General features: G+C 60.1%; 1 non-coding gene across 1 annotated transcript; it reads left to right on the top strand.

Moving 5' to 3' along the window:
• Positions 1–10,411: 10,411 nt before the first annotated feature.
• LOC131865161 (5S ribosomal RNA) lies at positions 10,412–10,530 on the top strand. The gene has a single exon (XR_009363890.1). It is a non-coding gene; the product is annotated as a 5S ribosomal RNA (ribosomal RNA).
• The last annotated feature ends 4,470 nt before the right edge of the window (positions 10,531–15,000 follow it).

Genomic DNA, 15,000 nt, shown 5'->3' with positions numbered 1-15,000 from the left:
AGATGGTTCCAAGGCGGCCGAGGAGCCTCACCGCATAGCAATCGGGGGTGCGAGGCGAGGGATGGGGCGGGAAGGCCCCAACGGCTAGACGGAAGAGGCTTCAGGGCCGCCTAGGAATGGTCCAAGCATCGGACACGCTTGGGGCGACTACCAGTGACAGCCCCCTATCCCGCGATGCGTCCGATACGAAGATGGTTCCAAGGCGGCCGAGGAGCCTCACCGCATAGCAATCGGGGTGCGAGGTGGGGGATGCGGCGAGATGGCCCCAACGGCTAGACGGAAGAGGCCACAGGGCCGCGTCGGAATAGTCCAAGCATCGGACGCGCTTGGGGCGACTACCAGTGACAACCCCTTATCCCGCGATGCGTCCGATACGAAGATAGTTCCAAGGCGGCCGAGGAGCCTCACCGCATAGCAATCGGGGTGCGAGGTGGGGGATGCGGCGAGATGGCCCCAACGGCTAGACGGAAGAGGCTGCAGGGCCGCCTCGGAATAGTCCAAGCATCGGACGCGCTTGGGGCCACTACCAGTGACAACCCCTTATCCCGCAATGCGTCCGATACGAAGATAGTTCCAAGGCGGCCGAAGAGCCTCACCGCATAGCAATCGGGGTGCGAGGTGGGGGATGCGGCGAGATGGCCCCAACGGCTAGACGGAAGAGGCCACAGGGCCGCCTCGGAATAGTCCAAGCATCGGACGCGCTTGGGGCGACTACCAGTGACAACCCCTTATCCCGCGATGCGTCCGATACGAAGATAGTTCCCAGGCGGCCGAGGAGCCTCACCGCATAGCAATCGGGGTGCGAGGCGAGGGATGCGGCGAGATGGCCCCAAAGGCTAGACGGAAGAGGCTGCAGGGCTGCCTCGGAATAGTCCAAGCATCGGACGCGCTTGGGGCGACTACCACTGCCAACCCCTTATCCCGCGATGCGTCCGATACACAGATAGTTCCGAGGCGGCCGAGGAGGTGGGGGATGCAGCGAGATGGCCCCAACGGCTAGACGGAAGAGGCTGCAGGGCCGCCTCGGAATAGTCCAAGCATCGGACGCGCTTGGGGCGACTACCAGTGACAACCCCTTATCCCGCGATGCGTCCGATACACAGATAGTTCCGAGGCGGCCAAGGAGCCTCACCGCATAGCAATCGTGGTGCGAGGTGGGGGATGCGGCGAGATGGCCCCAACGGCTAGACGGAAGAGGCTGCAGGGCCGCCTCGGAATGGTCCAAGCATCGGATGCGCTTGGGGCGACTACCACTGCCAACCCCTTATCCCGCGATGCGTCCGATACACAGATAGTTCCAAGGCGGCCGAGGAGCCTCACAGCATAGCAATCGGGGTGCGAGGCGAGGGATGCGGCGAGAAAGCCCCAACGGCTAGAGGGAAGAGGCTTCAGGTCCGCCTCGGAATGGTCCAAGCATCGGACGCGCTTGGGGCGACTACCAGTGACAACCCCTTATCCCGCGACGCGTCCGATACACAGATAGTTCCAAGGCGGCCGAGGAGCCTCACCGCATAGCAATCGGGGTGCGAGGCGAGGGATGCGGCGAGAAGGACCCAACGGCTACACGGAAGAGGCTTCGGGGCCGCCTCGGAATGGTCCAAGCATCGGACGCGCTTGGGGCGACTACCAGTGACAACCCCTTATCCCGCGACGCGTCCGATACACAGATAGTTCCAAGGCGGCCGAGGAGCCTCACCGCATAGCAATCGGGGTGCGAGGCGAGGGATGCGGCGAGAAGGACCCAACGGCTACACGGAAGAGGCTTCGGGGCCGCCTCGGAATGGTCCAAGCATCGGACGCGCTTGGGGCGACTACCAGTGACAACCCCTTATCCCGCGACGCGTCCGATACACAGATAGTTCCAAGGCGGCCGAGGAGCCTCACCGCATAGCAATCGGGGTGCGAGGCGAGGGATGCGGCGAGAAGGACCCAACGGCTAGACGGAAGAGGCTTCGGGTCCGCCTCGGAATGGTCCAAGCATCGGACGCGCTTGGGGCGACTACCAGTGACAACCCCTTATCCCGCGACGCGTCCGATACACAGATAGTTCCAAGGCGGCCGAGGAGCCTCACCGCATAGCAATCGGGGTGCGAGGCGAGGGATGCGGCGAGAAGGACCCAACGGCTAGACGGAAGAGGCTTCGGGTCCGCCTCGGAATGGTCCAAGCATCGGACGCGCTTGGGGCGACTACCAGTGACAACCCCTTATCCCGCGACGCGTCCGATACACAGATAGTTCCAAGGCGGCCGAGGAGCCTCACCGCATAGCAATCGGGGTGCGAGGCGAGGGATGCGGCGAGAAGGACCCAACGGCTAGACGGAAGAGGCTTCGGGTCCGCCTCGGAATGGTCCAAGCATCGGACGCGCTTGGGGCGACTACCAGTGACAACCCCTTATCCCGCGACGCGTCCGATACACAGATAGTTCCGAGGCGGCCGAGGAGCCTCACCGCATAGCAATCGGGGTGCGAGGCGAAGGATGCGGCGAGAAGGACCCAACGGCTAGACGGAAGAGGCTTCGGGTCCGCCTCGGAATGGTCTAAGCATCGGACGCGCTTGGGGCGACTACCAGTGACAACCCCTTATCCCGCGACGCGTCCGATACACAGATAGTTCCAAGGCGGCCGAGGAGCCTCACCGCATAGCAATCGGGGTGCGAGGCGAGGGATGCGGCGAGAAGGACCCAACGGCTAGACGGAAGAGGCTTCAGGGCCGCCTCGGAATGGTCCAAGCATCGGACGCGCTTGGGGCGACTACCAATGACAACCCCTTATCCCGCGACGCGTCCGATACACAGATAGTTCCGAGGCGGCCGAGGAGCCTCACCGCATAGCAATCGGGGTGCGAGGCGAGGGATGCGGCGAGAAGGACCCAACGGCTAGACGGAAGAGGCTTCAGGGCCGCCTCGGAATGGTCCAAGCATCGGACGCGCTTGGGGCGACTACCAGTGACAACCCCTTATCCCGCGACGCGTCCGATACACAGATAGTTCCGAGGCGGCCGAGGAGCCTCACCGCATAGCAATCGGGGTGCGAGGCGAGGGATGCGGCGAGAAGGACCCAACGGCTAGACGGAAGAGGCTTCAGGGCCGCCTCGGAATGGTCCAAGCATCGGACGCGCTTGGGGCGACTACCGTTGCCAACCCCTTATCCCGCGATGCGTCTGATACACAGATAGTTCCGAGGCGGCCGAGGAGCCTCACCGCATAGCAATCGGGTTGCGAGGCAGATTATTGGGAAGGGAACCCCCTGGGATGCGGCTCAAGCAGTGCCCAAAGGGACTGGAATGCGGAATCACATCGAGAGACCCAAATGCTATACGAGGGCTCAAATCGAATTATCGATTTGGCCACGACATGGACGCATCGGAACGACTACCTTTGCCGAACCACTCGCAATTGCATCCATACCGAAACCAATAGACATTTCCGTTAGAGCCCTCGCATAGCATTCGGGAATCTCGCATGCCCCTCTAAATCGACCAATGCTGGCGCTCAATGAAAATCCGAGCGCTACCACCGTTCGAGCGCCAGCATTGGTCGAGTTAGAGGGGCACGGGGGAGAATGCTCCAGTCAACACCTCCCCTATATAAGTTATTTGTCCGATTCTCGCACAACCGTAGTCTGCCTCGTCGAATCAAACAACGGTCCCAGATTCCGACTTCCGTTCCGTAGAGACCCAAAAGCTAGATGGAGGCTCGCAAGAAAGAGAGTCGGCGCATAGCAATCGGGTTTCTCGAACGTTTAGGGACCGAGCTCACTTGCGGATAGGGCAAAATCCGCCAAGCAACCCAAAAGCTAGACGGGGGCTCGAATCGAATCGCCTAGGCGGCCACAACAACGACGTGTTGGATCGACTACCAGTGCCAAACCATTCAGCAAGACTAGTCTGTGTCGAGGCCGGATAGAGATTCTCAGAGAGCGCCCGCATAGCATTTAGGAGACCTGCCGCGTCCCTCACACTCGACAAATGGTGGTGCACGTTTATAAATCCGAGCGATCCCAACCCTTTCAAGCACCAACATCGGTCGAGATAGAGGGGCACGGAGGGGGCTGCGTGAGACAACACAGTCCCCTATATAAGTTATTTGTCCGATTCTCACACATCCGAAGAATGGTCATCAAATCGGACAACAGCCCAAACTTCCGACTTCCGTCCCAGAAAGCCCAAGAGCTATCTAAAACGTTCATGGCCGGAACTCGATCGCGGCTATACCAGTCCGCCAAGCAACCCAAAAGCTAGACTGGAGCTCTAGTCGAATCACCTCTGTGGCCATTGCAAGGACGTGTTGGAGCGACTACCATTGCCGAACCATTCCGCAGGTCGAGTCCATACCAAGGCCGCATAGAGATTCACGATGAGCTCCTGCATAGCAATCAGGAGACTTGCCGTGTCCATCACAATCGATAAATCCTGGTGCAAGATTTTTGCATCCGAGCGCTCCAACCAGTCGAGCACCAGCATCAATCGACATAAACGGGCACGGGGGGAGGATGCTCGAGAACACTACCTCCCCTATATAAGTTATTTGTCCGATTCTCAAGCAGCCGAAGTCTGGTCATCGAATCGGGTCAAAGACCACAACTTCCGACTTTACCCACAATGCAAGTCATCGAATCGAACATCGGCCCCCGAGTCGGACTCCATGCGTATGTCAGGTCATCGGACCCAAATTCCGCCTTCCTGCGCATGGCGGGCCATCAATATCAACTCGGTCATCGGACCCAAACTCCGCCTTTTTGCGTATGGCACGCCTTCAAATCGGTCATCGGACCCAAATTCCGCCTTCCTGTGCATGGCGGGCCATCAACATCAACTCGGTCATCGGACCCAAATTCCGCCTTTCTGCGCATGGCACGCCATCAACTCGGTCATCGGACCCAAATTCCGCCTTCCTGCGCATGGCAGGTCATCGGACACAAATTCAGACCTCGCCAATATGCCTACGTATCGAATCGGTCATCGGACCCAACTTCCGACTTCATCCATACTGTAGGGTCTTTGAGGTTGGCGCGGTGCGCTCAACCCAGGGAGTCGACCCATCGAAGCATACACCTCCCCTATATAAGCTATTTGTCCGATTCCCACACCTGTGTAGTTTGCACCTCTGACCAGGACATCGACCCCAACTTCCGAACTCGACTGCAACGACGGCACCAGCGCCTTGGTGCGCACCTTGCGACGCACAGTCCCAACATTCGCCTTCCTGCACATGGCAGGTCATCGGACCCAAATTCCGACCTCGCGAGTATGCCTACATATCGAATCGGTCATCGGACCCAACTTCCGACTTCATCCATACCGTAGGGTCTTTGAGGTTGGCGCGGTGCGCTCAACCCGGGGAGTCGACCCAACGAAGCATACACCTCCCCTATATAAGCTATTTGTCCGATTCCCACACCTGTGTAGTTTGCACCTCCGATCAAGACATCGACCCCAACTTCCGAACTCGCCTCCAACGACCGAACCAGCGCCTTGGTGCGCACCTTGCAACGCACAGTGCCAACATTCGCCTTCCTGCACGTGGCAGGTCATCGGACCCAAATTCCGACCTCGCGAGTATGCCTACATATCGAATCGGTCATCGGACCCAACTTCCGACTTCATCCATACCGTAGGGTCTTTGAGGTTGGCGCGGTGCGCTCAACCCGGGGAGTCGACCCAACGAAGCATACACCTCCCCTATATAAGCTATTTGTCCGATTCCCACACCTGTGTAGCTTGCACCTCCGATCAGGACATCGACCCCAACTTCCGAACTCGACTAAAAAGACCGCACCAGCGCCTTGGTGTGCACCTTGCAACGCACAGTGTCAACATTCGCCTTCCTGCACATGGCAGGTCATCGGACCCAAATTCCGACCTCATGAGCATACCTACTAATCGAATTGGTCATCGGACCCAACTTCCGACTTCATCCATACCGTAGGGTCTTTGAGGTTGGCGCGGTGCGCTCAACCTGGGGAGTCGACCCATCGAAGCATACACCTCCCCTATATAAGCTATTTGTCCGATTCCGACACCTGTGTAGTTTGCACCTCCGCTCAGGACATCGACCCCAACTTCCGAACTCGCCTGCAACGACCGAACCAGCGCCTTGGTGCGCACCAAAAGTGCGCACTTTTGGAGGGCACTTTTGTGCGCTCCAAAGGTGCGCACTTTTGGAGGGCACTTTTCTGCGCTCCAAAGGTGCGCACTTTTGGAGGGCACTTTTTGGAGGGCACTTTTCTGCGCTCCAAAGGTGCGCACTTTTGGAGGGCACTTTTTGGAGGGCACTTTTCTGCGCTCCAAAGGTGCGCACTTTTGGAGGGCACTTTTTGGAGGGCACTTTTCTGCGCTCCAAAGGTGCGCACTTTTGGAGGGCACTTTTTGGAGGGCACTTTTCTGCGCTCCAAAGGTGCGCACTTTTGGAGGGCACTTTTTGGAGGGCACTTTTCTGCGCTCCAAAGGTGCGCACTTTTGGAGGGCACTTTTCTGCGCTCCAAAGGTGCGCACTTTTGGAGGGCACTTTTTGGAGGGCACTTTTCTGCGCTCCAAAGGTGCGCACTTTTGGAGGGCACTTTTCTGCGCTCCAAAGGTGCGCACTTTTGGAGGGCACTTTTTGGAGGGCACTTTTCTGCGCTCCAAAGGTGCGCACTTTTGGAGGGCACTTTTGTGCACTCCAAAGGTGCGCACTTTTGGAGGGCACTTTTCCTGTGCTCCAAAGGTGCACACCTAGGTGAGCACCTTCGACCACACCTTGTAGCACACCAAACTCTGACTTTCGACTTCATCCGCAATGCAGGGTCTTTGAGGTTGGCGCAATGCGCACAACCAGGGGAGTCGACCCATCAAACCCAACACCTCCCCTATATAAGCTATTTGTCTGATTCTCATACATGCGTAGCCTGCAGGAGCAATTAGGACATCGACCCCAACTTTCGGCTTCTAAACGAAAACAAGGTCTTTGAGGTTGGTGTAATGCGAACAACTAGGGGAGTCAACCCATCAAACCCAACACCTCCCCTATATAAGCTATTTGTCTGATTCTCATACATGTGTAGTCTACAGGAGCAATTAGGACATCGACCCCAACTTTTGACTTCTTAACGAAAACAAGGTCTTTGAGGTTGACGTAATGCGCACAACCAGGGGAGTCGACCCATCAAACCCAACACCTCCCCTATATAAGCTATTTGTCCGATTCTCATACATGTGTAGCCTGCAGGAGCCATTAGGACATTGACCCCAACTTTTGACTTCTTAACGAAAACAAGGTCTTTGAGGTTGGCGTAATGCGCACAACCAAGGGAGTTGACCCATCAAACCCAACACCTCCCCTATATAAGCTATTTGTCTGATTCTCATACATGTGTAGCCTGCAACAACGATTAGGACATCCACCCCAACTTCTGAATTCGTCTGCGTTGACCGCACCAAAGGTGCACGCCTTGGTGCTCACCAAAATCCGACTTCCGACTTCTTCTGCTATGCGGGGTCTTTGAGGTTGGCGCAGTGCGCACAACCAGGGGAGTCAACCCACCGAATGCAACACCTCCCCTATATAAGCTATTTGTCTGATTCTCATACATGCGTAGACTGCAGCAATGATTAGGACATCCACCCCAACTTTTGACTTCTTAAACAAGACAGGGTCTTTGAAGTTGGTGCAGTGCACACAACCAGGGGAGTCGACCCATCAAACGCAACACCTCCCCTATATAAAGCTATTTGTCCGATTCTCATACGTGTAGTCTGCAGCAGCGATTAGGACATCGACCCCAACTTCCGAATTCGTTTGCATTGACCGCACCAAAGGTGCACGCCTTGGTGTGCACCCTGGAGTGCACTTTGGTGCTCACCTCGGTGCACACTTTGGTGTGCACCTCGGTGTGCACCAAAGGTGCGCACCTTGGAGCGCACCAAAGGTGTACACTTTGGAGCGCACCACATAGGGTCTTTGAGAGGTTGGCGCAGTGCGCACACCAAGGTGGGTGTTGAGGTGCGTGCCGAGGTGGGTGGGTGCTAGGGTGCGCTCCATGGTGGGTGCCAGGGTGGGTGCGTGCTAGGGTGGATTCCAAAGAGGGTCATAGGGTGGGTGCCAAGGTGGGTTGGTGATATAGTGGGTTCAAAGGTGGGTACTAGGGTGGGTTCCAAGGTGGGTCACAAGTTGGGTGCCAGGATGCGTGGGTGTTAGGTTGGGTGCCAAGGTGGGCTCCTGCGTGGGTGGGTGCTAGGGTGGGTTTCAAGGTGGACGCGAGGGCGGGTGCCAAGGTGGGTAACAAGTTGGGTGTTAGGATGGGTGAGTGCTAGAGTGGGTGCCAAGGTGGGTGGGTGCTAAGGTGGATGCCAAGGTGGTTCACAGGGTGGGTGGGTTCTAGGGTGAGTTCCAAGGTGGGTCACAGGTTCAGTGCTAGGGTGGGTGTCAAGGCGGGTGTCGAGGTGCCTGGGTGCTAGGGTGTGGATGCCAATGTGGGTCATAGGGTGGGTACTAGGGTGGGCTGCAATGTGGGTGCCAAGGTGGGTAACATGCTCGGTGGGTTCTAAATTGGGTGCCAGGGTGGGTGTGCACCCACCTTGCCCGAGGTGGGTGCCAAGGTGCCAGTGTGGGTGGGTGCTAAGGTGGATGCCAAGGTGGGTGAGAAGGTGGGTGATAGGTTGAGTGGTAGGATGGGTGGGTGCCAAGATGGGTCACAGGGTGGGTGCAAGGGTGGGTAGGTGCTAGGGTTGGTGTCAGGGTGGGTGGGTGCTAGGTTGGGTTCCAAGGTGGGTGCGAGGGTGAGTGTCAAGGTGGGTCACAGGTTAGGTGCTAGGATGGGTGAGTGCTAGGGTGCAAAGGTGCCAGGGTGGGTGCTAGGATGGGTCGATGCTAGGGTGAGTGGCAAGGTGGGTCCACAAGTGTCAAGGTGGGTGCCGAGGTGGGTGCCAAGTCGGCGACTGCTATGGTGGATGCCAAGGTGGGTCACGGGGTGGGTGCCAAGTTGCTAGGTTGGGTTCCAAGGTGGGTGCCAACGTGGGTGCTAGGGTGCGTGGGTTAAAGGGTGTGTCACAACGTGGGTGCCAGGATGGGTGCGCACCCACACTGGCCAAGACGGGTGCGGGTGCAAGGTTGGGTTCCAAGCCCGGTCACAGGCTGGGTGCTAGGATGGGTGGGTGCCAAGGTGGGCACCAGGGTGGGTGCACCCACCCTGGCCAAGGTGGGTCACGGGGTGGGTCCTAGGGTGGGTAACGGGGTGGGTACTAAGGTGCGTGCCAAGGTGGGTCATAGGGTGGGTGCCAAGGTGGGCACCAGGGTGGGTGTGCACCAACCCTAGCCAGGGTAGGTCACGGGGTGGTTGTCGGGGTGGGCGTCAAGGAGCCAAGGTGGGTGGCAAGTAGCCAAGTTGCGTGCCAAGGTGGGTGTCGGGGTGGGTGCCAAGGATCCAAGGTGGGTGCCAAGGAACCAAGGTGGGTGTCTGGGTGGGTGCCGAGGTGGGAGCCAGGGTGGGTCCCAAGGTGAGTGCAAAGGTGGGTGCCAGGGTCAAGGTGAGTGCCAATGTGGGTTCCAAGGTGCCAGGGTCAGGGTGAGTGCCAATGTGGGTTCAAAGGTGCTAAGTTGGGTGCGAGGTTGGGTGCGAGGGTGGGTGGGTGCCAAGGTGTGCTAGGTGGAAGCCCGGGTGGGTCGGCATCCCATGGGTGTCGAGTTGGGTGCCTGATGGGTGCTTCTTGTCAAGTTTTAGTCGTCGGGACTCATTTCGAGCCTTAGAGGTCGTTTCTTGTCCGGTTGCCCTGTCTTCGACCTGGGAACCCAATTTTGGTCCTCGGGTCCCATTTTTTTTTGTCTCGCATCCCACTTTTGGCCTGTGGCCTTTTCGGGGTCGATTCTCGTTTTGGGCATCAGAGCATGTTTCTTCTCCTAAAACCCAATATTTGTTTATTAAGTCTCGGAACACATTTTTGTTCTCGTGGACCCATCATGGGTCTTGGAACGCATTTGTGGTCCTTGGGTCCCATTTTGCATCCCGAAACTTGTGTTTTGGTGCTTGATCCCTATTTTGGGTGCCCACCTTGCACCAAGTGCGCACCCGGGGCAAACCGAGCGCCTTGGTGCACCAGGGCAAGATCGAGCGTGCACCCGAGGCGCCCCGAACATGCACCAAGGTGCACTCGGCCCACATGTGAGCGCAGGTCGTTGCGCCCGAGGTGGTGTGTGGGCACCGCGTTGCAGACGGGACACTGCACGCACACGACGCCCCCTCCAGGTGCACGCACGTAGGCCGGGCCGGGTGCACACCCGACGCCCTAGCAAGGTGCGCGCACCCGGGCAGGGCTCACACTTGGCGAACGGGGCGCACTTCGCGAGGGAGGGTGTGCACCTCGACGGGGGTGGGTGGCCGGGGTGGATTCGCACGTGGGTCGCGGTTTGCTAAGTACACACTGCGACAAGCTCATAACGGGTGCGATCATACCAGCGTTAGTGCACCGGATCCCATCAGAACTCCGCAGTTAAGCGCGCTTGGGCCGGAGTAGTACTGGGATGGGTGACCTCCCGGGAAGTCCCGGTGTTGCACCCTTTTTTAGTTTTTCGCCGGGCGTCGCAATGCTATTTGAATAAACCTTTTGCCCGTTTGCGTTCTCGTCGGGGCCGGGCCGGGCCGGGGTGCGCTGCCCGCACTACCGCGCGCGCGGGGGGCGACACCGAGCGCGCACCCGAGGCGCCCCGAGCACACAGGCCACGGTGCAACCCGGGCGTTGTGCGCGCACCCCGGTGCGCCCGAGGTGCTGCGCGCGCACCCAGGTGAAATCGGTGTGCACCTCGGCCAGTGCGCACTCGGTCGAGTCGTGCACGTTGGCCAAGGTGCACGGTGATGTTTCTTACTCTAAGGTTCCGCACCAGACGCCCGGGACAGGTGAGCGAAGCTGGGCGGGGCCGGGTGCGCGGCCGGGGCAGGTGCACGCAGCTGGAGAGAGCTTTGGAGCACACTTCGGAGCGCACCAATGATGCGCTCCATTCAAAAGTTTCCTGAAAAGGCAAAAAAAGTTGAGATTATAGAATTTCCCACTTGAGAGATTGTAAAAAAAAAAAATTTAAAATGAAGGAAACGCGGGTGCCAAGGTGTGCGCAGCCCAGCCAAGGTGTGCGCACCAAGGCGCCCACCCTGGCGAAGGTGCACGCAAGGTGCGCACCCGAGGCAAACCGGACAATTAACCCAACTTTCGACTTCGCGCGCACCTTGGAGCGCACTTCGGAGCGCTCCTTGGTGCGCACCAATCTTGGGCACCTCGGAGTGCACCATGGCGCCCACCAAGGTGCGCACCCGGGGCAAACCGAGCTCCGACTTCGTGCGCACCTTGGAGCGCACGAAAGGTGCGCACCATGGCGCCCACCAAGGTGCGCAGCCCAGCCAAGGCGTGCGCATCAAGGTGCGCACCCTGGCGAAGGTGCGCACCCGGGGCAAACCGAGCTCCGACTTCGTGCGCACCTTGGAGCGCACAAAAGGTGCGCAACCCAGCCAAGGTGTGCGCACCCCGGTCAAACCGAGCTCCGAATCGTGCGCACCAGAGGTGCACGCCATCGTGCGCACCTTGGAGCACACTTCGGAGCCCTCCTTGGTGCGCGCCGATGTTGCGCACCTCGGAGCGCACCCGGGGAAAACAATGCAATTAACCCGACTTTCGACTTCGTGGGCACCTCGGAGCGCTCTCGGGTTCGCACCTCGGAGCACACCGAGGTGCGCACCTTTGATGCGCTGCCTTCACCAATTTCCAGAAAAGGCAAGAAAACATTGAGAAGGTGTGCGCACCGAGGTGCCCACCCTGGCGAAGGTGCACGCGAGGTGCGCACCCGGGGCAAACCGGGCTCCGACTTCGTGCACGCCGCACCTTGGAGCACACTTCGGAGCGCTCCTTGGTGCGCACCAGGGCGCGCAACCCAGCCGAGGTGCCCACCCCGGCGAAGGTGCACGCGAGGTGCGCACCCGGGGCAAACCGGGCTCCGACTTCGTGCACGCCATGGTGCCCACCGCGGCGAAGGTGCACGCGAGGTGCGCACCCGGGGCAAACCGGGCTCCGACTTCGTGCACGCCGCACCTTGGAGCACACTTCGGAGCGCTCCTTGGTGCGCACCATGGTGCCCACCAGGGCGCGCAACCCCGCCGAAGGTGCACGCGAGGTGCGCACCCGGGGCAAACCGGGCTCCGACTTCGTGCACGCCGCACCTTGGAGCACACTTCGGAGCGCTCCTTGGTGCGCACCATGGTGCCCACCAGGGCGCGCAACCCCGCCGAAGGTGCACGCGAGGTGCGCACCCGAGGCAAACCGGGCTCCGACTTCGTGCACGCCATGGTGCGCACCGCGGCGAAGGTGCGCACCCGGGGCAAACCGGGCTCCGACTTCGTGCACGCCGCACCTTGGAGCACACTTCGGAGCGCTCCTTGGTGCGCACCAGGGCGCGCAACCCAGCCGAGGTGCCCACCCCGGCGAAGGTGCACGCGAGGTGCGTACCCGGGGCAAACCGAACCCAGCCGAGGTGCCCACCCCGGCGAAGGTGCACGCGAGGTGCGTACCCGGGGCAAACCGGGCTCCGACTTCGTGCACGCCGCACCTTGGAGCACACTTCGGAGCGCTCCTTGGTGCGCACCATGGTGCCCACCAGGCCGCGCAACCCAGCCAAGGTGTGCGCACCAAGGTGCACGCGAGGTGCGCACCCGGGGCAAACCGGGGTCCGACTTCGTGCACGCCGCACCTTGGAGCACACATCGGGGCGCTCCCGGGTTCGCACCGGCGTTGCGCACCGTGGTGGGCACCTCGGAGCACACCAAGGTGGGCAGCGAGGTGCGCACCTTTGATGCGATGCCTTCACTAATTTCCATAAAAGGCAAAAAAAAAACGAGATTTTAAAATTTCCGTTTTGAAAGATAGTGAGAAAAAGGGAATGCTGGTGCCATCTTGAGCCCGCCCTGGTGCGCAGCCCAGCCAAGGTGTGCGCACCAAGGTGCCCACCCTGGCGAAGGTGCGCGCCCGGGCAATTAACCCAACTTCCAACTTCGCGCGCGCCAGGGTGGGAGCGCACCCAACAACCGGGCCTGGGAAGAGCCAATGCGAGAAACCCCACCAAACGCTCTGACAAAAAAAGAGGGGGCGCTCCAGTAACCCCGCTTCGGAGCGCACCCTGGGCAAACCCAGCCAAGGTGCCCACCCCGGCCAAGGTGCAGGCGAGGTGCGCACCCGGGGCAAACCGGGCTCCGACAACGTGCACGCCGCACCTTGGAGCACACTTCGTAGCGCTCCCGGGTGCGCACCTCAGAGCACACCAAGGTGGGCAGCGAGGTGCGCACCTTTGATGCGCTGCCTTCACTAATTTCCAGAAAAGGCAAAAAAAAAAGGAGATTTTAAAATTTCCGTTTTGAAAGATAGTGAAAAAAACGGAACGCGCGTGCCATCTTGAGCCCGCCCTGGTGCGCAGCCCAGGTAAGGTGCCCACCCTGGCAAAGGTGCGCACCCGGGCAATTAACCCTACTTCCGACTTCGTGCGCGCCAGGGTGGCAACCGGGCCTCGGAAGAGCCAATGCGAGAAACCCCACCAAACGCTCCGACAAAAAAAGAGGCGGCGCTCCAATAACCCCGCTTCGGAGCGCAGCCGGGGCAAACCCAGCCAAGGTGCCCACCCCGACGAAGGTGCACGCGAGGTGCGCACCCGGGGCAAACCGGGCTCCGACAACGTGCACGCAGCACCTTGGAGCACACTTCGAAGCACTCCCGGGTGCCCACCGGCGTTGCGCACCGTGGTGGGCAGCGAGGTGCGCACCTTTGATGCGCTGCCTTCACTAATTTCCAGAAAAAGGCAAAAAAAAATGAGATTTTAAAATTTCCGTTTTGAAAGATAGTGAAAAAAAAGGAACGCGGGTGCCATCTTGAGCCCGCCCTGGTGCGCAGCCCAGGCAAGGCATGCGCACCAAGGTGCCCACCCGAGGTGCACACCCGGGGCAAACCGGGCTCCGACTTCGTGCAGGCCGCACCTTGGAGCACACTTCGGAGCGCTCCTTGGTGCGCACCATGGTGCCCACCAGGGCGCGCAACCCAGCCAAGGTCTGCACACCAAGGTGCCCACCCCGGCGAAGGTGCACGCGAGGTGCGCACCCGGGGCAAACCGGGCTCCGACTTCGTGCACGCCATGGTGCCCACCGCGGCGAAGGTGCACGCGAGGTGCGCACCCGGGGCAAACCGGGCTCCGACTTCGTGCACGCCGCACCTTGGAGCACACTTCGGAGCGCTCCTTGGTGCGCACCATGGTGCCCACCAGGGCGCGCAACCCAGCCAAGGTGTGCGCACCAAGGTGCACGCGAGGTGCGCACCCGGGGCAAACCGGGGTCCGACTTCGTGCACGCCGCACCTTGGAGCACACATCGGAGCGCTCCCAGGTTCGCACCAGCGTTGCGCACCTTTGATGCGCTGCCTTCACTAATTTCCAGAAAAGGCAAAAAAAAACGAGATTTTAAAATTTCCGTTCTGAAAGATAGTGAAAAAAACGGAACGCGGGTGCCATCTTGAGCCCTTCCTGGTGCGCAGCCCAGGCAAGTTGTGCGCACCAAGGTGCCCACCCTGGCGGAGGTGCGCGCCCGGGGCAATCCGGGCTCCGACTTCGTGCACTGCATGGTGCCCACCAAGGCGCGCAACCCAGCCAAGGTGCCCACCGCAGCGAAGGTGCACGCGAGGTGCGCACCCGAGGTGCACACCCGGGGCAAACCGGGCTCCGACTTCGTGCACGCCGCACCTTGGAGCACACTTCAGAGCGCTCCTTGGTGCGCACCAGGGCGCGCAACCCAACCAAGGTCTGCACACCAAGGTGCTCACCCCGGCGAAGGTGCACGCGAGGTGCGCACCCGGGGCAAACCGGGCTCGGACTTCGTGCACGCCGCACCTTGGAGCACACATCGGAGCGCTCCCGGGTTCGCACCAGCATTGCGCACCTTTGATGCGCTCCAATAACCCCACTTCGGAGCGCACCAGAAACCCCACTGGACGCTTGGGCAAAAATGTAATGC

Source organism: Cryptomeria japonica, unplaced genomic scaffold, assembly GCF_030272615.1.
Source record: "Cryptomeria japonica unplaced genomic scaffold, Sugi_1.0 HiC_scaffold_104, whole genome shotgun sequence".
Classification (NCBI taxonomy): Eukaryota; Viridiplantae; Streptophyta; class Pinopsida; order Cupressales; family Cupressaceae; genus Cryptomeria; species Cryptomeria japonica.
Note: the sequence above shows the minus strand (reverse complement) of the source record. Positions and strands in the feature narration are given on the sequence as shown.